Source organism: Ixodes scapularis, unplaced genomic scaffold (assembly GCF_016920785.2).
Source record: "Ixodes scapularis isolate PalLabHiFi unplaced genomic scaffold, ASM1692078v2 PGA_scaffold6__148_contigs__length_123643588, whole genome shotgun sequence".
NCBI classification, from domain to species: domain Eukaryota; kingdom Metazoa; phylum Arthropoda; class Arachnida; order Ixodida; family Ixodidae; genus Ixodes; species Ixodes scapularis.
Window position 1 is genome coordinate 13,765,224 of NW_024609881.1, and position 27,694 is coordinate 13,792,917.

General features: G+C 43.9%; 1 long non-coding RNA gene across 1 annotated transcript; it reads left to right on the top strand.

Annotated features, from left to right (window-relative positions):
- The first annotated feature begins 1,054 nt into the window (after positions 1-1,054).
- Positions 1,055-4,111, top strand: LOC121838307. The gene is made up of 3 exons (XR_006078455.1): positions 1,055-1,144; positions 1,226-1,297; positions 4,089-4,111. It is a non-coding gene; the product is annotated as an uncharacterized LOC121838307 (long non-coding RNA).
- The last annotated feature ends 23,583 nt before the right edge of the window (positions 4,112-27,694 follow it).

Here is a 27,694-nt window from a genome sequence, read left to right on the forward strand (position 1 = left end):
AGCTCGCCTGCACTCTGACTATTTTTTCGATAACCAGGGCTATGCTGTTTTTTTATGTACTTCACTTGCAAGTGTGATCTATGTTTGCAACTATTGTACATTGGTTGTGCTTAATTCGAAAACTGTATTTTTAGTGACTTATGACTGGTCTTTAAGGTAATAATGGCTTTATTTGTTGATTTCAGGAAATGTACTCTCTTGTCCATTTTTTGGCGGAAAATGATGTCGCAGTTGTTCCTACCTGTTGGGTGTGCAATGGCTGCACGGCAGGGCCACCCTACAAATCAAATCGATTGATGATGGCAATTAGAGAGCGTGAAGAGCCCTCGACTGACTGGGCCACATTCTCCTGTCAGGTGATGGCATCATGTTGTAAGTATAGCAGGGTGTCTAGCAACCGGGAAAACCGGGAATTGTCAGGGAAATTTCAATTACCGGGAAAAATCAGGGATATTGTCAAAAATCAAGCCCAGTCATGGAAAATGAGCCGGAAATGCCATTGAGTACCCTGAGCAAAGAGTTGAGAACTTTGGTGCAGATAAATAGGCAATAAATTCTGCTTAGAGCGGAGCGCTGACTCTGCTCACCCAATGTAGAGGGTGCTAGAGCACTGCTCGAGCCAGAATTTCTAGACCCGGCCCGGTAGAGGCACGGCCCGGGTTTGGCCCGAGCCTAATAGAATATTTAATTTCCGGGCCCGGCCAGACTTGGCCTTGAAGAGACACGGCTCGGGCCCGGCCCGGACCCGACAGAATTTTAAACAGAAGCTTGAGCCCAGCACGAGCCCGACAAAATTTTTGTTTTCTTTAATATAAACCTGAGCTGGCCCAATCCTCACAGATTATATACATGAGCCCGGAAAAGTTGGCAGGCTTTAACCTAAAAGCTGTCTAACCATAAAGCGAGCATATTTGATTTAATGAACAAAAGTTTAGGGTGCAAACAAGCTTGTGGTGGTTAAACATTTGACTGGTGTGCTCGGCTTTCTTGTTTCAGTGACATAGGAAAATGCAAAGTACAAAAAAAAAATTCGGAAGCGACGTCCGACCTAACATTGAATAATGGAGAGCGGGAGAAGAGAAAAAGGAAGAGACTGCAGCATACTCTTTCTTCATTTGAGGATGAGGACTTCTATGACCAAGATGTATGCACCTAAATTTCTGCAACACCTTTGTATTAGGGATTCATTTGCCCTCCTTTTTCATCAAGCTTGCCTCTTCTGCAGGAACGACGTAACACTCAGCCAGCCCCTCAACTTCCAGAACGTGCACCAGAGCCCAAGCAAAAACGCACACGTGTATGTTTGCTTTTTGTCGCTGCAATTTCTTTTAACGCTTTCCAGCATTTAGCCTTTTTATTTTATGTGATTAGCCTCAGCTTGGTTAGCCGCAATTGTGATAATGAATGGTATCCATATTGTTTATTGAGCACCTGCTGTTTTGGTGTTTCTTTTAGAGCGCAGCTCTTAGGCGCCCGTTTCCGGCTTGAGTGGTGTCGCCGTCGCCGTAACCGCGGCGACGTTTTGGCAAGGTGACGTTTCGGCACCATGCCAAATTGTCCTCGCGGGGTCACGTGACCCCCGTCAGGAGGATCACGTGACCTCACGGTTACGGCGACGCCGCTCGGAGGGAGGTGTGGCAGGGAGGAGGGGTATACCCTTTCCTCGGGACCCTTCCCTCCTCCTCTAGAGCTGCACTCTAATTTAGCGTTGCAGGGAGTTGTAAACGGCTTTCATTTTTTTTATCTAGTCATTTTTAATTTACAAAGCTGCTAGTTGTGGTATGCTTCCTCGCACAAGGACAGTTATAGCCTAAGGGATAGTGAAGTGGATATTTTTTTTTAATTTGACGGTGCATATGTTTGCTTTGTATTGCTGCAACCTCATGTTTGCATAATTCTGCTGTACTAGCCATTTTTATTTTACAATTTTATTTATTTTGTTTATTTATCTATGCTTTCTGGTCAAAGGATACATTAGAATGCTTGCTGTTTGTGCACTCTAACCCTAGCACTTTTTATGAACCTGTCCTCTGCTTTATATGTGGAATGGTTTGGGCAGCGTTAGGATTGACCACTTCTTAAAGAAAGGTGGTACATTTTGTTTTACACCACCGAGCACTCTTTGGTATAAGGTACATTACCATATAGCTGAATGACACAATCAGCTATACACGTTTGCAAGCAGTCATGTTTCCAAAAGTAGTCTAGCCACCATGGGTAGGGAAACGTGCTCTCAGGGTACCAATCTGTCAATTAGCTTAGTGACGCTTTAGCAAGCCTTCATAATCGGATTATCTCGGGTGCACCCGAGCTGGAAGATGGCAGCGCGCAAGGGCCCGCCATTTTGCAGACTGTCTCATTTTTGTTAGTGAGAGAAAACAAAGGCTTCTTCAGTATCATCTAGGAAAACCACATGTCCAATATTATCTGCATTTAAATCTTTATGAAATGGATCAGCAAACTGCTAACCCTAGCTGACAATGTAGGCGCAAACGACAGCGCAGTTGCTACTACGGCTTCAGTGCACCAAACATCAATTTACTATGTCAGGTGCATTGTTACGTTTTCTTTGTTTCTTCCATGCACAGTCATTCCTTGACTCGAGCAATGTTTTCTCCAAAAGTTGGTTCAGCGGTGTCCACATGATTGGCACAGACCTGGATGTGCACGTTTCTCATGGTTCACCTCTGTTAAATAATAATGGCATTGTTTGCACAATGTTCACATACTCAATGGCTTATTTATGTACTATTTAGTAGACCTCGCTGCATACTAATGTTCCTGAGATATTTATTCCTTTGAGAAAACTTGGCTTTAGCGTAGGTTGCAGTGGTGCAGATGTCGTCCGGCACGGAGCAGACAACACTCAGGCCCGTCTGTTTGCGTCGTCCTCGCAGGGGTAACACATCATCATTTGTACCATGGGATTGGTCATGTCTCCTCCGTCTCTGCCATCGTTGCCTGTAGAAGCCGATGTTTCGGGTTTTATTTGGGCTATGTTTAAAGCAAAATTGCATAGGAAATATTCCACCAATGCATGAAATAAAATAGTTATTTTTATATTTCTTTTTAAATTTATTTTTAATTTTTATTTTAAGTCTTATAATTCCAAAAGTTTTGGAATTAAGCAGAGTTGCCTTTTAACAACAAATGGCTATAGCTAAACAGGGCACACAAGTGAGGAGCTTTTTTTTTTCTGAAAAGGCGAAATCCACATGAAGCAGAACAGATAAATTGGTATGTTTGCTTATCAGTCTAGCTTTGAGCCATGTGCCGCAGCCACCTCTGCTGTGGTTTTTATAGCGTACTCTGACCGATTTCACTGCAGTAGCATTTGAGATCGATGGACCAACGAATATAGTTTGAATTCATACAAAAATTTCCTTGGTTTCAGTTTTCTGAATTTGGCTCTTTTAGATGAAAGGAAACTGTGTCCTTGTGAAGCATGTGACAGCAGCCCACATAAGCTCACTACAGTGAAGTTTTGTCCCATGCCTCGCTCCCGAGCTATCTGGCTCATTGACAGGGTGTCTAGCACCTTGGAAAAGCTGGAATTGTCAGGAAATTTCGGATCATCTGGAAAAGTCAGGGAATTGTCAGGGAGATAATCAAAAAGTTAGCCAAATCAGGGAAAATGGCCAGGGCGAGTAATGCGGTGGTGTGCGACGAAGCCAGGACAGTCGTGCGTTGACGTGGCTGTGCTAAATAACATTGCCCGAAACTTTGTAAGTCTTTGACTTCTTGAGCAACATAAAGACCGATTTCAATAAATTGTTTTAAATTGTGAGTGGTGTTCACTTATGAGGTGTTTAGTAGCAGTTCGTACCACATCTCCAAACTTCTGTAATGGACAGGGAATTTAAAACCTGGAAAAGCTGGGGAACATAAAAGGAGGGATTTGCTAGACACCCTGGCTGATTTCATAGTTACCGATGTCTGCCAAGTTATGCTGAAGTAGGGCATGAAATTGTCGATATTTCACTGTGGTAGCTGACGTTGTGTTGTAATTATATACTTTTGAAACAGGAGCTGTCCGCACCTGCTTTAAACAGAAGGCAGAAAACAATGAGCCAGCCATCATCGTGCAGGAAGCCGACGCCAAATGGGCTGCTGCTGAATCGGTCAGGCATGCACCAGCGAGGACCAAGAAAATGGTAATATGATATTTCTAATTTTGCTTAAACTCCCGAAAACTACTTTTGCATCCTAAAACAAGCCCAGATTTCAAACAAAGGCATTAGTCTACTTTCCATAAAGACATTTTTAAGTATTAAGAAATTTATTTAGCCAATGAAAGAACACTATGTTATGACATTGTCTGCAATGAGCTTGACATTGTAGAAAATATGAGGCTCATTGACATTGCCCCTGGGTCCGGACAGCTCATCAAACGCCGTTTCATTGAACATTGTTTCATCGAAGCTGTTTCATTGAACGCAGTTTTATTGAACACTGTTTCATTGAACGCCATTTCATCGAAGTTGTTTCATTGAAGGTAGCCTATTTGAGCAGTAGAAATATTTTTCTTTTTAGTGCCGGGAGAATAGCAGTGTTTTAATATTTATTGTAACTTATAAACTTATATAGATATAAAAGGAAGGAACCTTTTTTTGTCACCTTCTATTCTTTTTGTTTTAGTAAATGATGACTTCTGTTAATGAGGCCAATAAGACACGGTGTAACACTAACGACACTTTTAAAAGCTGTGATCATCAGGTGCAGTGATGAATGCACGTCCATTCAAAAGCGTATATATATCTTCGTCCTTGAAGAGACCTATTCTGCTTCAAGACGAAGCCGTCCTTGAGGCAGTGATCTGTCTCCGTGGCCCATGATACGGGGAAAAGAAAAGACGTGTCTCCTCTCTTTGTTAATTTATTATAACCGACAGAACCGTGGACCTGCCGGATATTCGACATATAGTAATATACTGCATGTCAAAGATCCGACAGGTCCACGGTTCTGTCGGTTACAAAAAATTGACGAAGAGGGCAGGCACGTCTTTTTTAAGAACATCTATGTTCTTAAAAAGAAAGCTATTCTCTTAGGATAAAATGAAAACAAAGTTAAATCTACAAATAGAAAATAAAAAAGGCGCTGCGGAAAATAGCTGTTTCCCGATTAAGAAAGTGCCTTTCATGCATGAATAAATAGAAGGTTGAAGTGGGAAAAAGTGAGTGGCCGAAAACAGCCGCCTACCTTGCCAGAAAAGAATAAGTCGCGTATCCACTGTCTTCTGCGGTTAGGTCACACTTTGCGGTAAAATTCTAAACTGGATGAAAAGAATGGCTTGTGCATGCAAAGAAACTGTGGTGAAACTGCTAGGACAGATGTAGGCATTTCTTTTTTTATCTTGATGACACTCTCTGCCCTGAAATAGGCACCCAATTTCTGAATGCAACCAACTTTTTTGTGTTATTTTTTTGCAGGAGCAGTGTGCCTCTTCTCAGGAGTGACTGAGGATCTGCCACAAGGGGAGAAGGCAAGCATGTTTCTGATTACAAGGATGGACAGTTGGGCTGGGCTAGTTGGTAAGAATTGATGTTGAAAAACGGTGCGAAAACCAGACAAAGGAAAAAGAACACAGAGTGCCTTGTCCTGTGTGTTTTCTTATCCGTGCATTTTGCGCTGTTTTTCAGCATGTTTCTGCCGTGATTTTTCTGTTAGTTTTAAATGTTAGTAGTTGGTTACTTTGATCCCAGTTGGGAGCATGGAATTGGTTAACCGTGCTAAATGCATAGAATTGAAAAAAAAATTCATGCTACCTAAATCATTTAAAATGCTTTTTTTCTAATGATTTCTTTCTCTTTTTTTCAGCCATCCCATGAGTAGAGTCCCTGTTCTTTGAATTTTTTATGTCAATTTGTAATATGCATATGTTACCTTTAATTTCTATTCATGCATACATTTTTGCCCCAGCTAGTGGTTTGTTTTATTTAATTTATGTACACATTAGTGTGGTATTTTTAGAAGATTTAAAATTTATGTTCTTTTTCTAGTCATTTTTGGTTTATTGCCTCCGTTATTTATTTATATGTCCTAGCCCAAGATCGGGTGTAATTTGAGATATATTTAGAATTTTATTTTAAGCCACTTGCTTTATGTTGCTGGGAGTTTTAATATTTTACATTTTTATTTTTATGCAGATCAGCCTTGTAATTTAGTGTGTTCTTTACAATTTTGTAGATCTAATAGCTTGTAAGAAACGGAAGAATTCTCTGGTACTTGTAATGTTGGTTTCGTTTTTGAAATAAATTTATTCCAATAACTTCTTGTTTTCTTCCGGAGTCCTGCTTCTACGATTTCAAAATGCTGATTCATTAATGGCTTGTAATGCACACCCATTTACTCATATCAGGCACCAGCTCAAAAAATGACTTCATGACAACCATAAATACAGTTTCCTGGCAGCGCTTGTCAATGCATTTTCGGATAACATTGTTCAGTAATGTCCAAGTAACACATGCAGTAATATCTGGCCAGTGCCAGCATATTGTAAAAATGTTTACTGAAAGTTAACAGAATAAAAGCACTGAGGAAAAACAGATGACCGCTCTTTCATTTAGTTACGACGCTCGTTTTTGGAAGCAAAGACTCGCGCACAGGTCAAGATTAACTGCAAAAGGAAGGCTTGATCAAAGGAACTTTAGGGAGATAAGGGATGAGTCAGTAACACTCCACCTTTGGTATCTAGATGATCTCGACCTGTATGCGACTCTTTGTTCCTCAAAAAATAAACGTTGTCGCGAAATGAAAGAGTGGTCGTTTGTGTATGTTCTTCACATTTTTATTCCTTTACTTTTAAGTAAGCCGTAATGTCAGTGCAACATTTTGGTGTAACATTACTGGATGGTAGAATTCGTGGCCATTAACAACAACTAGCAACGTTAGCGACGACGTCCGAGTAACATCACTGATCTAGCATCCAGGACACATAGAGAGCTATGTTACTGCAACATTTTGATGTGACGTTACACTCTTAAAAAAAAAAGAGTCGCTATGACTCTCTTTGGGGGGTATTGGCGCGCCGCAGAATCGACTCCAGTTTGTAGAGTCGCTCGACTCTTTTTTAAAGAAGAGTCCTGCGACTCTCATCACACTAGAGTCATGGTAGTGTATGGGCGACTCCAGGTGACGTCGTCAACTCCGACTCTTTAACGACTCTTATCCAACGGAGAAAAAGAGTCACACGACTCCTTCCTGGTAATCCCCGTGACTCTGTAACAAGAGTTGTGAGGACCCTCTTTTTATGAAGAGTCCCCCGACTCCTATCGCAAAAGAGTCATGGGAGTGTATGAGCGACTCTCCGAAAGATAGTCAGTGGTGACTCTCACTTTGTTTGGAGTATAGCAGCCCTAGTCAAGTATCAGTTTGTTGAACAAAGGAAGGCATTGTGATCGCTAGGAGACTTCTTGCCACTTGCGAGGTTCAACTTGAATTACTCTAAAACAAGGGTAGTAACATCAACTGTGGGAAAGTATAAAAGTTGAAATGGAAACTTCGATTCCACCTAAAAGAAGCGGTAACATCAATTGTCTGCAAAGTAAACGTCGAAATGCAGAACTGATATCTTACAATTTCCTGTAATGAAACATGGAAAAATGAACGATGATGGCCTTAACGATGCTGAACTGAATGCTGCTCTAAAATTTATCATGAAACACAACAGAAGCTTTCAGGACAGCATTGTTTTGTTACATTAGAATTAGCACACAACAAAAAAAAAGTAAAAGTTTTTTTAATTGGCAGCTTAACTTTCTATTAGTTTGTTTATACTTATCATTTACAATAGGTTGTATATATATTTTTGTCACATGTCTATACTATTGGCAAGAGCTGCTGTGAACGAGCATGTTCTGTTGCTTTATGCCTGCTTTGAGTGGGCAGGTGGGTGGCAATAAATTGCAGGAATCTTCAAATTTAACAATAAAGATAGCCGTTTTCTCTGAGCTCATATCACTGCCATTTGTGGAAATGCAACTTCATGAGTCCTACCATGCAGGCACTGCAAAACAAGCCACAAGTATTTAAAACAATTACTTTATTAGAAATTAATGTGATACATACTGGTTCAAAAGCCTGCTTCGGCTTATTACAGGGGTTATATCACAAACACTAAACAAATAACATCATAAGAAATAATACTAATACAAAAAACTGGTATAACTATTAGACAAGAACGAAAATAAATTAAAATGACAAGTTTTGTGAAGGCTTGCTTTGCCTGCTTGATGTCGAGGATTAAATTAGAATTTAAAAAAAATTACAACAAGTTTCCTAAAAGCTTTGTTTGCCTACTTTCTGTTTTTTCAAAGCTTTGTTTTTCTTTTTGCAGTTTCTTCTTCTATGGTTTGAATCCTCATATCAACAGATGCACAAAAGAAAGATCTAACAGAAGTTTAGATACACAATGGAACACACAAACCTTTGTATTATAGCTGGAATATTCACCAAATACATATGGAAAACACTAAAATAGTAACCAATATTGGTAATTCTTTTTCCCTGTTCTAGGAATGTGCTCCAAGTGCTGTCACAACTTTCACAGCTCTTACCGAAATCTTTGTATTTTTTTTTACCCATGAGGGTGCTCAAACACAAAAAGTGTGCTTCGTCGATTCCCCCCACATACTGACCTTTCTATGCTCAGTACATGGCTAATACCCGAGAGATTCCTGCTGAAAAGTCCAGGATGTCGATTCATAGGTCCTCGCAGACAACGCACATGCTGCCAGATGTCCATGGGTGCTTTCCAGTGAAAAGTAACGCCGGGTTCCCGAAAGTCTTTACTAGGTGGGTTCTGGGAAAAAAGAAGCCAATGATAAGAAATAAGTTCTGGAAGTCAGACGAAGTTGTAGGTGAGCAAAGTAAAATTGAGGACATGTTAAGTGCCCGCAGTGTCATAGATGGAAAGTCCATGCAACAGAGTGAAGGCAAGTGAGGCAGACGCCCATTGCTGCCTTTCTATATTTCGCTTTCCCCAATTCTCACTTGATTGTGAAGCATTTCGTACGGTGGAACTAGTGCATCAGGGTGTCTACCAAATTACTGATTTCAAATTCCTCGACTTTTCTAGAATTTCCATTGACTATTTTGATAAAAACTTTCTGACCACTTCTGGGTCGAAGGATCATAATTCGGAAACATTATTCAGCATAGTCGTGCCCATGTGCAACCATCAAGCTTTGTTTCGTATCGCCGTTCCACTCTCAGTGGTCATTTTCCCTGATAAAGCCAACTTTTTGACAATTTCCCTGAGAATTTCAGGTTGGTAGACACCCTGATGATGTATCAGGTTACAGATGGACACCATAAAAATGCAGACTATTGCATTCAAAATTATTTTAGCCATCAGGAGGAACCTAAAATATTCCCATGGAGAGAGATAGAGAGTGGAGGGGCGGGGGAGGCTGCTGCTGCTATTGTCTGCTTTTTCTTTTAAAAGAATATCAATTTAAGGCTCAAAGGGAACGTAAATAATAAATCAGTAAGTGCACTGAGAGCACTTGAAGCACAAGGGGCACGGCCCCTACTGAGGAAAGAGGGGAGGATACCAAGTCTAGCTGAACCTGTTCGGCAGCACCCTGCATAATCTAGTTGCTAGGCAAGACTGGGGCTTATCTACTGAGAGTGTCTAGTACAGTCAAAGAAAGCATTATAAAATTCTTTGCTGGGCAAGGTGCTTCGTGGCTGCAATGAAAGAAAAGAGTACATTAAAGCAGAGACGAAAGGAAGGGAAGACTTTTTTTCTGAAAAATCTAGTTGGTAGTGAGCGCTTGTTTCTTCCTTTCTCGTCCTCGTCTTATTGTGCTCCCTTTTGAGTTGTAACGAAAGCAAGCCACGATGGAATTTAGAGAGGGCTTAAAGCTTGCTTTAACATCTGTGTGCATGTGAGGGAATGCTTCATGTACAAGGCCTACTACAAGGTAGTAATTATTACAATTTCCATCATCACTCATCAACAATAAAAAAAAGAGTAAATAATGCATCTCTGCACTACAAAGTCTCTTATAACTTTTCGTGTGCTGTACCTATATAGGCATCTTTTGCATGCAGAAATGGCGGGACACTAAAACTAATATTAATGTGTTTATCATCTTTGCTAAGATAAATGTTTCTGAAGTTTGGCAGGAAAGACCCGCCTTCCAACATGAGCCCGAATCTGGTCTTTGGTTTGTTTTGAAGTCATGGCCAAGTACTCCTAATAAAATATTGAAATAACCAGTTGAGAAGACAGCAGATGATACTTATCTCACTTGGTCTCCAGCTTTAAAAAAAAATATGTTTACAGATTGGCGTAGCGAAGACACCCTTTCAAACACATTTATCTTAAACAACCATAGTTACATGTGATTTATCTTCAGCATGAGTAGTTACATCTACCACGCAAACGGCACGGCTGTCCTCTGCTCTTGTCCCTTCCCCCATCTTGTTTTCTTTTGCGAAGATCGGCATTGATAAGAATAGCGTAGGCCCTGACGACAGCAAACGGAGCTTGTTAGTGGTTGTCCGCACCAATTTCATCATAACAGTCTAACCCTCTTTTTTAAGAATGCAAACAAAACGATGCTCTCCCACTGATAAAAAAAAGGAGTAAAGTGGATTAGAGTATGACCATAGCACCTCTATACTCACAAAGCCTGCCAGTTCGACGACGGAGTCATAGAGTGCCTGGTCACAGATTTTGGACCGTGAGGATTTGGTAGCACAGAGCATTAAAGATCCATTCCTCGGGGAACCTAGACGTCAGCACACAGCTTTTGCAGTGGCGAGGACCCAAAACATACTTTTCGTGTTTCGCGTCCGCTGCAGCGAGACTCTTCTCCGTTGTATGCCACTCCACCTTTTCCATTTCGGCGACCGCTCCTCGTGGCAATCTGCCAGGTTTCGTCAGTATAAAGGAGGCTATGATACGACATAAACTGGTGCACTGTAGCGGGGTGCCATCCTGCTGTGTAATCTTTGGGCAGCCCCTTTGTCCACAGAACTCTGAGCCTGTAGAGATTATCTATCCTACCTGTGACATTATCTGCAACTCACAAATTTCAGTGCTGCATTGGATTGTTTACAGCAAGGCATGCAAGTGAGTCGTGTTTTTTTTTATCCGCAAAACTTTCAAAAGGCTGAATTGTTTACCTCGGCAAAAACTGCACGGTTCGGGGTACAGCCACGCAGGCGGCAAGGCGTTGACACCAAGATGTCCCGTTCTCTTTCCCTCGCTGGCTCTTGTGGTACCCTTGTCTCCGTCGACTGAAAGGAAAGTCCCTTCAGTGTCGTGCATACTTGAGCCTCCACTGAAGCAAAAATGATTCCATATGAACCTACTCGCCATTAAAGACCAAAGTTCACTTCACTCTTATTTTCTACCTACCTAATACAATGGTTTGTTAACAGGAACACCGCCGTTAACTAGAAAACTCAATCGTAATGCAAGTCCTACGTAGTAAGGAATCATGTTCAAGGTCTAATTAAACAACAAGCATGGGCACTAAACACACCCTCTTACATGGGTGGGCATTAGTGGACCCGATTTGGCTAACATTTGCGAGGCCTAGCTTGACAACATAATAAATTACTTGTTTCTGGTCACGTTATTTTTTTTAAGATGCCTTGGCATTAGTTCTGACCTTGGACTGGTTTTGAGCGCACCAATATCATGTTTGCAACTTCGCCATGGGAACCACGAAGTTCTTTCAAAACTAAATAGCAAGCTTTAAAATAAAATAACAAAAAAAGTTGTACAGATGCACGAATATAATTACCATTGTCTATGCCCTACCTGCTGGCACCTGTTTCCAGAAAAATCAACAAATACCAAAGTAATGCACATAATATACATCGTGAAGAGGCCTGCCGAGAACCTCATGAAATGCCAAGAACGCATGAACTGTTAAGTTTTCCTTTCACTGCATGGTTCTCTAAAGGCCCGTTCACACTCTTGCGACCTCTTAAAACTGGGTTCCTCAAAACCTCTTACAACGGATGGATAGATGGATGAATCCGGCTGAGCCCTTTGGATCGGGCGGTAGCTTATGCCACCTAGCCATTTTGTTTCACCATTTAAGCTTAGAATATTTATATGTGAAATCTATATTCACTCCGCACCGCAAAGAAAGTGGGGCTATGAAACTTCTTACCATCAGTTAATAAGAAAATACCTAGTTTTCTCTCGCTTTCTGCCACCATTCACTTAATCTTTGCTTGGTAATCTCTACAGTCTTGAAATCCACTCTTCCTTCGCTGTCTCTAAAACCCAATGACTTTATTAAATTCATGTTGTCTTCGGTAGGCGTAGGGTGAAGCCCTTTACAGTATATTATCAAGTGCTCAGCTGTCTCGTCCTCCTCTCCACAAGCAGTGCACACTGTATCCATTTCCTGGTACCTCGCTCTGTATGTTCTGGTTCGCAGAACACCCGTCCTCGCCTCAAACAACGAGCTTCCCGTAGAGTTGTCATAAATGCTTTCTTTGGCAATAACTGTTTTGTTTAATCTATAGCTTTCCAGAGCCGTCTTTGTCTGCATTCCCTCTAGCCACCGATCTCTTTCTGCGGCCTTAACTGTCTTCTTAACTGAGACCTGCTCTTCCGTATCTCCACTATAGCCTAAAAACTTTGCTCTTAATTTCCTAGTGCGCTGTCTCCACCTTGTGTCTATACTCCTCACGCATAAATAGCTGAAAACCTTTCGTGTCTATTGGTCCCTATCCATTTGCCTCGACCGATCCTCAAACTCTATCTTGCTCACCACTTCCCTGCTCTCAAAAGACGCCCATTCATTTCTCCTTGTACTCCCTGGTTTGGCGTTTTGTAATGTGCCCCCAAAGCCAGCCTACCTACTCCGCGCTGTTTTATTTCTAGTCTTGCATCCACTTCGGATTTCATGCATAGCACTGCGTTTCCAAAAGTCAAGCCAGGCACCATGACCCCCTTTCCAAATCTCTCTCACCACCTCATACCTGTTGTAATTCCAAAGTGCTCTATTTTTCATTACAGCTGCATTTCTGTTGCCCTTACCTATTATATACTTTTCATGCTCACTGAGATATTCTGCACCATCACATGTCCATACTCCTAGATACTTCTATTTACTAGCTCTCTTAACTGTAATATTCTTTTTTTTTTCAGCCTCTCAACTTCATCACAGTTAAAAATCATGACTGCTGATTTTTCACTACTGAATTCTAAACCTAATTCCTCTTCTTCCTTACCACAGATGCTCATTAATTCCTGCAACTCTGTCCTGCTGTTAGCCATTAGTAGAATATCATCCGCATACATCAATTCCGGTAAGGATTGCTGAATTTTTTGGCCTAGTTTACTGTACGAAAGGTCGAATCCAAGCCCACTCTTCTCTAGTCTATCCTCCTATCTTCTCGGATACAACATAAACAGCAAAGGCGATAATGGGCACCCCTGCCTAAGGCCTCGTCTTACCTCTACTTCCCCCGTCGCCTTTCCTTCCCATGTTATAATCACCTTATTATCTTTGTAATTGTTCCTTAATAGGGCTGTTAGTCCTTAATCTAGGTTTAAGCTCTCCTGGCTCTCCTGTATGTCCCACAGGTTCCTTTGGTTCACACTGTCATAGGCACCCTTGATATCCAGAAATGCCAGCCACAGCTGTCTGTTTTGTTTTTGCGGTATTTCTATACACTGTGTTAGAGAAAATATATTGTCCTCCAACCTTCTTTGTTTCCGAAACCCGTTCTGTAACTCGCCCAGTCTGCCCTCGCAATCTACCCATTCCTCCAGTCTGTTCTTTATAATCTGCATTACCAACCTGTAAATAACTGGTGTCACGGTTATGAGGCGATAATTCCTAATATCAGAATTATCTCCCTTTCCCTTATATATCATACTCATCCTACTAAGCCTCCATTCGTGTGGAATATTTCCTTTTGTTATCATAGTGCTCACTACATCCCTTAGTTTTGCCTTAGATTTAGGACCCGAATTGTTCACCAGCTTGATTGGGATCCCATCTGTGCCTGTCGACGTGCCACTACGGACTTTTCGTTCTGCCTTTTCCCATTCTCTTTGTCCAAAATCCGCGATATCACAAGCTGGACTGCTACTTCCTTCGGTTCTCCTATCTTCCACATGTACCCGTTCCCGAAATTTCTCCTCTATCACAGCTCCTATATATCGTACCGCATCATCTCCCTCTAATTGATCTCCCTGATGCGAGAGTATGAACCTCTGTCTAGCTTGCGTCGTTTCACCAAGTGAGTTCAAGTACTCCCAAAACTTCTTAGCTGCGTTTCTATCTTTCTTGCTTACATTACTCATCCATTCCTCACCCTTTCTCTGAATTTTCGCATTGATCAAACTGGATGCCTCTCGGCGACAAGTTATAAAAGTGTCCCATTTTCTCGTTACTTCTGTTTCTGAATCCCCACTGCGCTTAGAATACCTGTGTTCTCTAGAGGCTTCTTGACGTTTTTGTATCGTTTGCTTCACTTCTTTCTCCCACCAGCTTTTTGGCCTATGTCCTTGCTTCCCCTTTCGTTTACTCTGAACTTTGTCTAGTTCCAGAGCAAAAAGCCTGGTTAGGCTCTCATAGGTCCAATCTGTATACCCTTGCCCCGAAACTGCTTCCTCTATTCTTTCAGTAACTATTTCCAACTCTTTGTCGCTGCAGAAAGTTTGCTTTGAATTATGTTGTCTAGTTTCAGCATTTACTTCTCTGGCAAAATTCAGCTCAAGGTCAACATGAGCCCGAATCTGGTGTTTGGTTTGTTTTAAGTCATGGCCAGGTACTCCTAATAAAATATTGAAATAACCAGTTGAGAAGACAGCGATGATACTTGTGTCACTTGGTCTCCAGCTTTAAAAAAAATATGTTTACAGATTGGCATAGCGAGACACCCTTTCAAACAGATTTATCTCAAACAACCATAGTTACATGTGATTTATCTTTAGCATGAGTAGTTACATCGACCACGCAAACGGCACAACTTTCCTCCGGTTTTGTCCCTTCCCCTATTTGCGAAGATTGGAATTGATAAGAATAGCGTAGGCCCTGACGACAGTAAACAGAGCTTGTTAGTGGTTGTCCACACCAATTTAATCATAACAGTCTAACCCTCTTTTTTAAGAATGCAAACAAAAGGTGCCCTCCCCCTGAAAAAAAAAGGAGTAAAGTGGATTAGAGTATGACCATAGCACCTCTAAACTCACAAAGCCTGCCAGTTCGACGACGGAGTCATAGAGTGCCTGGTCACAGATTTTGGAGCGTGAGGATTTGGTAGCACAGAGCATTAAAGAGCCATTCCTCGCGGAACCTGGACGTCAGCACACAGCTTTTGCAGTGGCGAGGACCCAAAACATACTTTTTCCGTGTTTCGCGTCCGCTACGGCGAGACTCTTCTCCGTTGTATGCCACTTCACCTTTTCCATTTCGGTGACCGCTTCTCGTGGCAATCTGCCAGGTTTTGTCAGTATAAAGGAGGCTATGGTACGACATATACTGGTGCTCTGTAGCGGGACACCATCCTGCTGTGTAATCTTTGGGCAGCCCCTTTGTCCACAGAACTCCGACAAGGTAGAGGTTATCTATACTACCTGTGACATTATCTGCAACTCACAAATTTCAGTGCTGCAATGGATTGTTTACAGCAAGGCATGCAAGTGATCATGTTTTTTTTTATCCGCAAAAACGCAAAACTTTCAAATGGCCCAATTGTTTAGCTCGGCAAAAACTGCACGGTTCGGGGCACAGCCACGCAGGCGGCAAGGCGTTGACACCAAGAGGTCCCGTTCTCTTTCCCTCGCTGGCTCTTGTGGTACCCTTGTCCGCGTCGACTGAAAGGAAAATCCCTTCAGTGTCGTGCATGCTTGAGCCTCCACTGAAGCAAAAATGATTCCATATGAACCTACTTGCCATTAAAGACTAAAGTTCACTTCACTAGTATTTTCTGGCACCATGACAGAACAGCACACGACATAACAGCACGCGACAAAACAGCACGGTCAAAACAGCACGCGTCAAAACAGCACAGCGACAAAACAGCACGGCGACAAAACAGCACGAGTCAAAATAGCACGTGACAAAACAGCACAGCGTCAAAACGGCACAGCGACAGAAGAGCACGTGCCAAAACAGCGCAGCGTCAAAACAGCACGACGTCAAAACAGCACAGCTTCAAAACGGCACAGCGTCAAAACATGACATTGACAATATAGCTAGGGTTCGGCGTTTTCGGTTTGTATTATTTTTAATTCCGCGCACTTTTTTTCGGTTTTTATTCCAAACAAAAGTTTTCGGTTTATTGCGGTGAATATTTGTAGACTCGTAAACTTCTCATTTTTATTAGGTTTATTGACGGAAACCAGTATACTAATGAAAATTCAATAATTAAAAGCGTTTGTGTAAAATGTATATTGAGTACCAAGTACTGGTCTTCTTATCTGTTCCCGTCTTTGGCAGCCGACGCGATCTGTTCTGTAAGACGCACTGGGGCCTTATCGTGATCTGACATTATCGTCGTGTGCTTGTATTTGTACACAGGACGAGCATGAGCTTCAGTACCCCTTCGGTCGGAGAGGCAAATATGAAAAACGAGAAATTAGCAAGCATTGTACTCGGTGCGCTTTCCCGCATTTTCACGACTGTGAGAGGTGATAAATTCGCGCCGACGGCAGAAATGACAATAAAACACTCGTATTTATACCCTCCTCTAGTAGACGGAAGCTAGGGGTGTTAAACAATGTGCGGTATTTACGGCCGCTCTTGATTTCCGTTGTTTGATTTCACGATTAAATTCTCTTTTAACAAAAATTTGGCACAAATCCCTATCAGGTGAAACACCCGGATTTCGTCCTGAAGACCACTGCGCCCCCGGAGCTTTTGTTGAAAGTTGAACCGATCTCGCAGACAAGCTGAAAACTGCGAAAGAAAGTGGTCATACGGTCAGTAATGAGTAGGGTTCCGTGTTTTCGGGGTTTAGCGTTTTGGTCAGGTTCGGAGGATGTTTTTCTGAGTTTATTTTTTGCCGCATATTTGGAGTGTATTGGAGTTTATTTTTGTTTGATTCCGAATTCTCCGAAATCCGGAGCTCAATTTCGCAGTGTTTCTTATTAAAAATAAACAAATAATATCCAAACAAAAACGTATGCGAAACAAAAAAAAACGCGATTGTATCAATTAATATTTTCTTCAGTTGGATTTGGCGTTGGTGCCATTACTACTTGCAATACTAATTTGTCCAAGAAAAAAAGTGGCACACAAGTGTTATTTCGATAAATGTCGATACCTTAAAGGGACCATGAAACGATTCTGAAATCGAATTTCATCCACCGCACTTTGTAAAAGGTGTGAAAAGAAACACAAAAACGGAAAAATAGGGAGCCAAAGAAAATTCTTTGCTATAGAAGTTTTAAACGAAAACCGGACTCTTTTGCGCCTTCTTTTCTTCGCCTTTTCACTACGATGCATCCGCGGAAACGGAGCACTTCAGCCGAATCCACGTCGCTTATTGGGTAAGAGCCTACCTTACCAGCACCGCGATCGTAAACAATAAATAGCCGGCGAATGTTTCCTAAAAGTTTTGTTAAATAATATTCAGATCCACATTTTGTAGCATAATTAGAGATGTGTGGCAAAAATTGCCAAATTTGATAATGCTGAGTTAAGCGTCGTTCAGTTACTTGGCCGCGACGACCAACGAACGTCGATTTTTCTACATGTTCTTCTCGCGCGTCCCGACTTCAAGCAGCAAGGAAAAAGTACTTCAAACAGACCACGACGAACAAGAACGCCGGATCCACAAACACCCGAGAAAAGCTACAGCGGCGACGAATCTACCGACGCTGACCAAGCGAGCTCGGCAGATAGGCCTAGCAGGCACTCCGACTCGGCGCAGCGTTGCTTCAACGGCACTTGGCTAAGACCGTCTGCCCACGAGCTGCTGGCGTGCTGAATGGAATATTCCCGCGCGACCCTTGTGGATCCTTCCCGTATTATAGTTTGATCGCTGACCTCAGTTTTAGATTAAGAGGTGAGGTCAATCTCTTCCTCTTGTTTTCCGAGGCAGTGTTGACGAACACTGTCGTCGAAAAGGGACTCTCGTCGATTCTATCTTGTTTTGTGTGATATAGAGCTCAAATAAACGCCCTATGAATTACCTTCGTAACACGGTATGTACACTCTGTTATTAGTATGCCGTTTTTATTCTGACACGACTGCACGTCACTGTCGAGCTATAACAGTTCGTGGGAGCCACGTGCAATGCCGGTCCAACTTTCCTTTGCCGAGTGTCACGTCAGTATCGAGTTGCAATTGTAAAAGATCGCTCCCGAAGCGCTTATTAACAGCGCGAATACAGCACTTCCATCAAACGCGCGCGTCCGCTCCGAGTGTGAGCAGGTATTTACGTGGCTCTTCCTGATACTCTCGTAGTTCAAACGTATCTTTTTTAACGTCGGCTCGCTCCTGCATCTTCGAGGCCGCAAAAAACGCCGCGGCAATTTGTTTCCATCTACGTCGCTTTGCAAACGAGTGACACGGGCCGCCTTTTACCAACGTTGACAGTTGGGTTGACTTCAGGAGTCTACACCGGAAGACTCGCCGCACTTCTCAACAGGCATGCCGGCGTATGGGACTAGTTCCATGCTGTCGCTGTAGCACAAAATATCACAGATATTTTCGCTCAGCTGCGATATGTCCATGGCTATCGCGGCGATGAGAGGCGCCGATTCAGAAAATACGTCGGTGCCATCAGCGCAGTAAAACCTACCGGCGCACCCCCAACTCGCCGCCGCTAACCTCCCATTCCCCTACTGCCGAGAGAACTTCCGGTTCCTGCCCCAGACTATGTCACGACCGTCAAAATTAGACCGCAGCTTGTTTTGTGGTCAGTTGGAGAGAAAGAAAAAGTAGACTATTCATTATTTTTTGTGTAGAAGTTAATAAACCGAGACGAAAACGGATGCCTGTTCGGCATTCAGTGAACGTTGAATGTTTTATGTAAAAGTTATCTGGCAAAAGGAAAAAGGTCATTTCATGGTCCCTTTAAAATCAATAACCTACTGGAGGTAGTCGCTGGAAAGCCTGTATTCATTCCATGAACCTACCGCGCGGCCGCAAGAGGTAGAGTTGAAAAGGATGAAATAGAGAAGTTTCAACTGTCCTCTTCTCCACTTTATGTAATTTGTATGGTCCATAGCTTTCACGGTTACAAAAGCACAAATAGTATGACCCAAACCGGAAACATAAACAGTGACTTTTGTCTTGACCCGATAGTACAATGACCTGTTGTCCTGACCAAAATTTGAAAGGTAGGTGTGGTGGCATTTTTCCAGGAAAATTTACTCTACGCGCTGATTAAACCATTAATTGTAAAATATGTTTGTGTGTGTGTGGGGGGGGGGGGGGGGGGGGAATCGGCACATCGAAATTCAGAGTTTATCAGATAAATCCGAATAGACGAAACTTTTACCGGCGGGTGTTCTTCGAATTTATCCGAAAACACGAAACCCTAGTTATGAGTCACATTACCCCCCTCCTCCCCCCCCCCCCCCCCCCCCAACACACACACCACTCCAAACACCCTCGAAAATACTGAATGTTTTCAGTTAGGACCGAATTTAGAAAAATGAATTCGGCGTACTTTTACCAGTTATAGTCGGTTTAACCCGAAAACGCTGAACCCCACCTATAGCGTTTGATATTAACAAATGCACGTCTCAAATAAGGCACTGTAAAGGAGTTCAGGTTCTAGGCCAATTCGTCGAAAGCCAACTCATCGAAGGCCAATTTTTTGAATCTGTTCTTTTGGAAGCAAGTTCGGAGTGGGGTGTATACTCGATGAGCGCATGATGGTTCCCTGGGCTGTACCGAAGTCACCCCTGGTGCGTATTCTGGCTATTTTGTAGAGTGAGCTACAGTGGCCAAGGATGGGCAGTTTCGCGTGGCTCGCATAATGAGCCGTGCTCCGTGCTGCGCATGCGCGAGGAGCAGTGACGTCACATGGCGCACAGCTGGCGCGCCGGAGCCGCCGCCGCGCGCGCCACTCCGGTTTGCGCATTCCAGAAGAGTGACGTCATAGCAGCGGCAGGCGCACTGCCGTGGCCAAGTCTGACGCTGCATCGGAGCAGCTTGATAGCGCCTCCCACTTTGTGCGCATAAGCTCACGCTACGTATATCCTGGCATAGCCGAGCTAAGCCATCGCAATTTTTTCGAGCAGCTTTGCTCATTTTGACGCGCAAGTCTACAATAGATAATTCAATCACACGGCAATGTGCTGTCGTTAGTTGTTGAAAAAAAAATACAGAAAGCGTGTGCGGCAACGGTGTGTTCAGCCCATGCTGCAGTGTAATGCCACAGCATTGAGGCTGCGGCATGTTACTGCTCCACCGGTTTCCACTCGATCAAGGCCTTCGTCGGCAATAATTTGTGAATTTAACTCAAAACGTACAACTTTTCGCCTGCAAGCTCCAGCCGCGCGTTTCCAGGAGATTTTATTCACGGCGAATGAACCCCGCAGAATCGATGCCCATGGTATTCACCTTGAATACGCTCCACATTAAAGTCACCTTATCTTACCGGTTCTATCAATGCATCTGTAATTGGCGCAGCTCCTGCTTTTTTTTTCTTTATTTTCTTTTTTTTTTTTGGGAGGGGGGGGGGGGTGGGGGGGTGACGTTCTGCGCTTAGGTGATAATTACGAAGCGACGAGTACTACGGAACCTCACCGAACCGCCACAAACCAGGCAGTTCATAACTTGAACTTATGGATATCGTTTCCCAAATAACTTTTTATCTTTCCCTCATACTTCAAAAAAGACCAGACAACGCAGACAACATCGACGCGAAGGTATCCCCCTCTAACTACCCAATCTCTTCGGGGATTAGCGTAGTTAAGTAGTTGTAACTACTGTTAACTTTATTTGCTTTTAGCAATCACACAGCAGCAGCCTCGCGACATTGACTTGAGTGCGATCCCGTCGCCGCCAGCGTACATTTTTTTTTTATTGTTTCTCCACTAGCTGTTAAATAATGCCATGCAATGACCAACCCTTTTTTTCTTATGTTCTGTTTAGTTTTCATAAAACGATACCTATTACAGACTTTTTACATGCGTGCTGTTTTGTCGTTGTGCTGTTTTGGCGCCGTGCTGTTTTGGCACGTGCTCTTCTGTCGCTGTGCCGTTTTGACGCCGTGCTGTTTTGTCGCGTGCTATTTTGACGCGTGCTGTTTTGTCGCCGTGCTGTTTTGATGCTGTGCTCTTTTGGCGCGTGCTGTTTTGACCGTGCTGTTTTGTCGCGTGCTGTTTTGTCGTGTGTTGTTCTGTCGCGTTCCCGTATTTTCTACCTACCTAATACAATGGTTTGTTAACAGGAACACCACCGTTAACTAGAAAACTCATTCGTAATGCAAGTCCTACATAGTAAGGAACCATGTTCAAGGTCTAATTAAAAAACAAGCATGGGCACTAAAGACACCCTCCTACATGGGTGGGTATTAGTGGACCCGATTTGGCTAATATTTGCGAGGCCTTGCTTGACAACATAATAAATGACATTGTTTCTGGTCACATTATTTTTTTAGATGCCTTGGCATTAGTTCTGACCTTGGACTGGTTTTGAGCATACCAATATAATGTTTGCAACTTCGCCATGGGAACCACGAAGTTCTTTCGAAACTAAATAGCAAACTTTAAAATAAAATAACAAAAAAAGTTGTGCAGATGCACGAATATAATTACCACCGTCTATGCCCGTACCTGCTGGCACCCGTTTCCAGAAAAATCAACAAATACCAAAGTAATCAACATATTATACATCGTGAAGAGGCCTGCCGACAACCTGATGAAATGCCAAGAACGCATGAACTGTTAAGTTTTCCGTTCACTGCATGGTTCTCTAAAGGCCCGTTCACACTCTTGCGACCTCTTAAAATTGGGTTCCTTAAAACCTCTTACAACGAGAGGACACACTGGCACCATCTATTGGGTAGCAGTGTAAACTCGGCGGTCCGGCATATTTACTATTTCTCTTGCGCATTATCCTTTCTTTCTTGGCTCGAAAAACTGTTGTCAACGTTATAAACAAGCCTTTCCTACAGGTATTACACACGTTTGACCTCGGAAATTCCGCGAAACTTTCGCTCTCGTAAAATGCAGTTCCAGGGTCAACGCATAGATGGTGACAGAATGCCCCCAGTGTGTACCCTCGTCCTAAGAACTTTTAAGAAGTTTTAACAGTTCTCGTCTTTCTCGGTCGTACTCGGTTGCAAGAGTGTGAACGGGCCTTAAGACTAAAGTTTTTGCGAACTGTGTTAATTTTCTTTAATCTTGGAAAGTGCTTCCAAGATAGCAGTGCCCATGTATCCTCCCGAAGTTGCTGGTGCATGCTTGGGACGCCCTCGGAAGCTTCTGCCGTTGACTTTGGAAACCTGTGGACGCACACATACTGCGGTTCCATCCTCCAGCCAAGGCTACCCGCTTGCGCTTGCACAGCTTTTGCAGTTAGTTCATGCTGAGGCGAGACGAGGTATAGTGGCATTTGCACATTCAAGATATCAAAACCCACCACATGTCGCTCCGAGCGGCATGATGATGATACCCAAGAGCTATTTCGCGTATGGTCTATAAAACCTATATAATGCACGATGCTGAACCTTCCAATTTCTACATAGTTTAGAGCCGGGAAGGCGGACATGCAGCAAGGCACGCACCTGCAGTTGCATCCACTTTGACAGGTGTAATGGGCTTCCCTCCCACGGCGCCACACTTTGTCACGCCTGGAAGGTTGGCCTGTCACACTCCTATTGACCAGGTCCTCGCCCTTGTAGAGGCACCGGGACAACAGGATCAGCAGCGCGAGTCGAACTTGGCCTTGCCTATTGCCCTGTCAAATGTTTCTTCTGGTCGGGAAACCCCGCCTCGGAGGTAACGCCGCAAGTGTAAAGATAATCATAAATAAATAGGTGATCAAGCAAGTTTTAGTACAGGTATAGTGCCTGGACGTATTCTCCACTGGTGCAATTGCCATCTTGTTCCTCCCATGTATTAAGAGTTGTCCCAAAGAAGCAACAATGATGTTACAAAACCGGAAGTGTCATGCTGCCGAAAGTCTGCAGTTTTGGTCTTCAAACCTCTAGTGAATAAGACAAGCAGGCACAAGTGCCGCTGTCATCATGGCGTCCCAACTTGTTACTGTGAAGTGACTGTGGACTGTCGAGGCACCGTAAAGAATGGTGCGGCAAACACACCTGATGGCTAACCCCACCTAAAACCCCTTGACGAGTTTGTGCTAGTTTCGTAAGTGGCATCAAAGCACCTGAGCAGGAGGCCCAGGCAGGACTTGGAAGTAAATGGCAGTGTAGCCCTGAAATGAGAGGCACTTGGAAGTGAGTGGCAGCACGGTACTCACTCGTGGCACGTGTCTCTCGCTTTCAGACAGTTAAGGCTGGACCGCATGTAAGCGATTTAGTGAGCAACGAGACGAGCATCGGCAGCAGCGACGGAGATTTCTCACTGTCGCTTGTAACGCTGCTCGGTCCTTGAATTACTAGAAAACGTCGCAGTGTGCCTCATCGTGCGGCTGAGCGATAGCAAAAAGGGTCGCCATCGCTTGTCCCGTCGCTCCCTTCATGGTTGTCAGCACTTGCAAAAATGTGAAGTGTGAGCCGGCAGTCTGAGAGCCATGCCGGCTCTCAGACTGCTGGCAGAACTTTGGGTTTCAGTGAAATACGACCACATGGTTTCTCACTCTGCTTATGTACTGAGGAGGAAAGCTGACGAGGAAGTAGTTGAAAAATCAGTTCATGATCTCTTTAAGAAAGTTGTTTGAAACACCTCATTTTCTGTTTTTATGGCTGCCTACAGTGCCGTCCGACGGCACTCCACTCGCGCCTACAAGTGCCGTCCGAAAGAAAGTCTAACAGCACATGTATCCCTGGGGAGCTCGTTAATCAACCACCCACATACATTCATGCCCCCTTGAGGCAACAGTATGCGGCTGCTAATTACAAAACTATTAACCTACTTGGCCCCGTTGCACATGACGCCTCGCAGCGTCCAGCCCCTTTGCCCCATACCGAGCCCCGCTGTCCCCCATGTACCTCCGGAAAGGGACGCCCATACCATTTTGTTAAAAGGGCCCTGCAATCATATTTAAGCGCCTACCTTCTTTGCGGTTTCCACGTCTCTTGGGGTTCGGGCAAGCCAGCAGGCACGGAGAGAGTAACTAAATATCAGTGAGTCATATTTTAACCGGAAGATGCGGAAACTTCCTTCATTTACGAGGGCGATGTGACGTCTTTGGTCCTGGGCTTACCACTGGTCAGAGCCGCTAAAAGCTTTTATTTAGTCGAAATACAAAATATAAGTGTCGCGAACCGTTTCAGTTATGTATGAAAGTAGTTTTTGTTTAGTAATCTAGATTAGAAAAGAAACAAATGCAGTTTATAAAGTATGGAAACAAGAAAAGACTCGTCGACAAACCCGCCACCAAGCGGTGGAAAAAACGGTGCATACTAGAAAAGGCTTGTGGGATGAGGCTCCGACGAACAGCGAGCGTAGAAAGGTCCCTGATGTACGCGGCGGCGCTGCGGTCGTATACCGGATCGAGGATTCGACCGGTTCCGAGCGTTCCGAAGGCTTTCAGCACGGGCTTGGCTGGCGATTTGGCCGTTTGGCGGTATGGCAGCGCGAAGTGGCTCCCGTTCTGAACTGATCTTTACACCGTGTTTGCTGTAGTTTGTGGCCAATGAAGTGTTATGCCAAATTAGTCCTTAATCGCGCAGCAAATGCAATGCAAGCCGCCCTGGCCACCCGCCTCATACAGCCTATCCAGAATATGCTTTAGTGGCGCCCTCTCGAGCCGTCGACACGGAGTGCTGCAGCCGTGAGCGCTCGATGAGCTCACTACTCCTCTATTCACGGCCACTCAAGCCAGGACCTACGACGTCATAAAAGAGGTTATTTTTTGTTTGTTTTTGAAATTCTAAATTGCCTATAACTTTAAAAATGAAGCGAAATTTGAGAAAAGATTAAGTTACTACGTTCAGTGCGCTCAAGTTCGGTGCAAATTAAAAACCAGTCAAAAAGTTGTTGCAGGCCTCCTTTAAGCAAAGTTTCGTCGACAACATCCTTTTTTTTCCCCAGTGTTAATGGTAAAAAAGAAATGACGTAAATATCGCCAAATGCCTCGACAAAACAAAATGTTTGAGAAAAAGATTTTAAAAAGTAAGCCCACACTGTGGATTGAATCCGGGTTCGCTGCCTATGAGGCGAGCTATGCTACAATTTCCAATAAGCTACGCTACAACCTCGAAAAACTCGTTTTGACAATTCGCTTTACATAAGACATTCGGACGGCACTTGAAGACGTGAGTGGAGTGCCAGTGCAAGGCACGTGAACGTTCTGCAAGAGTGCCGTCGGACGGTACTCGACACTACATTATATATATACCGGGTGTTTTTGCGAAGACTTTCAAAAATCCTAAAAGTTAGGGCGATTGAAAAAAGAAGAAACTCTCTTCGGGAACAAACTACCAGCCACGGCGGACGTCAGGAATTGCCAAAAACCTACTAATTAGCCAGATAATTAATTAAAACTTGTTAATTAACTTTTTAATTAGGGGAAATAGACATATGGTTCAAATAGAAAGTTGCTGAGCGTTATCGAAAACCACTAAATCAGTCATTTTCAGAAAGACTTTGAGCGCGTGAGACGAGTAGTAGCGCACTGAAGTTGCCACTCGTGGAGCAGGTACAAGGCTAGCGTTTGTGGTAAGGCGCCCGCGCGATTTTTCCGCCTCTTATCTAGCCCCAGCCTTGTACCTGCTCCACGAGTGGTAATTTTAGCGCGCTACTACTCTTCTCAAGCGCTTAAAGTCTTTCTGAAAATGACTGATTTAGTGGTTTTCGATAATGTTCAGCAACTTTCTAATTGGAATCATGTCTATTTCCACTAATTAAAAAGTTAATTAACAAGTTTTAATTAATTATCTGGCTAATTAGTAGGTTTTTGGCAATTCCTGCCGTCCGCCGTGGCTGGTAGTTTGTTCCCGAAGAGAGTTTCTTCTTTTTTCAATCGCCCTAATTTTTAGGATTTTTGAAAGTCTTCGCAAAAACACCCGGTATATCTTTTTGTAATTACTCAATGCGCGTTTTTTCCCACAACCTTCACATACACTGCAGCCAGAGGGCTACCAAATAACTGCAACATATACAGCATTTTGTATAAAAAGTTCGTGCCCTAGTCAAAAAAGAACTCTTCGAAAGCAACATCAACAATGCAGAGAAACGAACCTGATTTCGAACACCCGCAGTGAAAGCAAACGGGGTGCAAATACGAGCGCCAGCACATAATGGGTACCATAGCAGTCATGGGTTCCGCGAAACACACCGCCTAGTTAGGTGGTACCACAGCCGTACCAAGGCGCCACCCGATTTGTAGAACTCGCCTTCTCCACCGATCCACGAGATAAAGCTCCCGATACACTTACGAAGTCCCGTCCCCCCCCCCCCCCCCCCCCCCCTCCGGCTTCGGTGGGACCTTGGCCTCTGTGTGCGTTCCCGCAATCTGACTGCTCGCTCAGTGACAGGCCGTGGTGACAGGTCGGTTGCGGGTCTTCCTCGGGAAAAGCTCGAAGGTCATCCCATGAGCAAAGCACGTGTGCGACAAGGAGCCCCACACGTTCGCCGCGTTCGCCTTCACGCTTCCTGCACACACACACAAGGACACTTCACAAACGCTCCGAAAAGAAAGCACTGGAAAAGTCAAGCGAATAGGCGAGTACTCACCAAGTAGACACAAAACCCACAGCTCGGTCCATGGGCACGGCGACATCTGAGACACTATTTGTTTTTCGGAGAACGTTCTTCGAAGGCACTAAAGGCCAGAAACCGCCCGAAAGTTTGCAGCTTGCTTTGTTTTTGATTTTGGTTACGCTGGCGATGGGGTCGCGGCCGACGCGGCGACGTTCGCTGGTTGCGACGAAACTCATTTGACGCAACGTGAATGTTTCTGTTTTAATCGACATACATTAGAACTTTTAAACGTAAAAAAAATTTGTTTAAACATTTATCTAATTCTTTGTAATGAAGTATGTTGGTTGTGTACTAAACTGAACCTTGGCCTGCCTCAGCTTCGTCGTATACTAAACTGTAGCTTGGCCTGCCTCAGCTTGGTTTTATTTCAACATGGCGGCGTTAATCGTTGCGTGCTGTGTTGTGCTCGTTGTGCTCAACCTATTTTCTGTGCATTGGTCGTCCTGTTAGCCACCTCCTGCGATCAACATCAGCCGCAAGCATGCTGTCGGAGTATAGGTGGTATTCACTGGGCGTGCAGGTTCGATTTTGCCAGGGAGCACCACCGTCGATCCGCCATCTTCGAGGTCGCGGTTTGACATTTGACTGGCTTGGGTACGCGGTCGTCCGTTGGTAGTGTGTGCTAATTTCATATCGTTGAAGAAGCTACGTGGAACTTGTAGAGACCGGGACCAGACAGAGTCAGCTGGGCCGGATGGGCAAAGACCCACGGCAGTCTTTATTCACGGAATATATACAAACGTAACAGTGAGGCGGCGCCCTCTATGATAGTATGTTAGAATAGTGTTAGTCGTGTTAAGAGCGACACCTGACGGTAACAAACAACACTACATCCCCCCTTCCAGAAGGATGCCCTTCTCTTAACTAGACCGACAACAATCACAAGTCCAGTCTCACAGGCGGAATAAC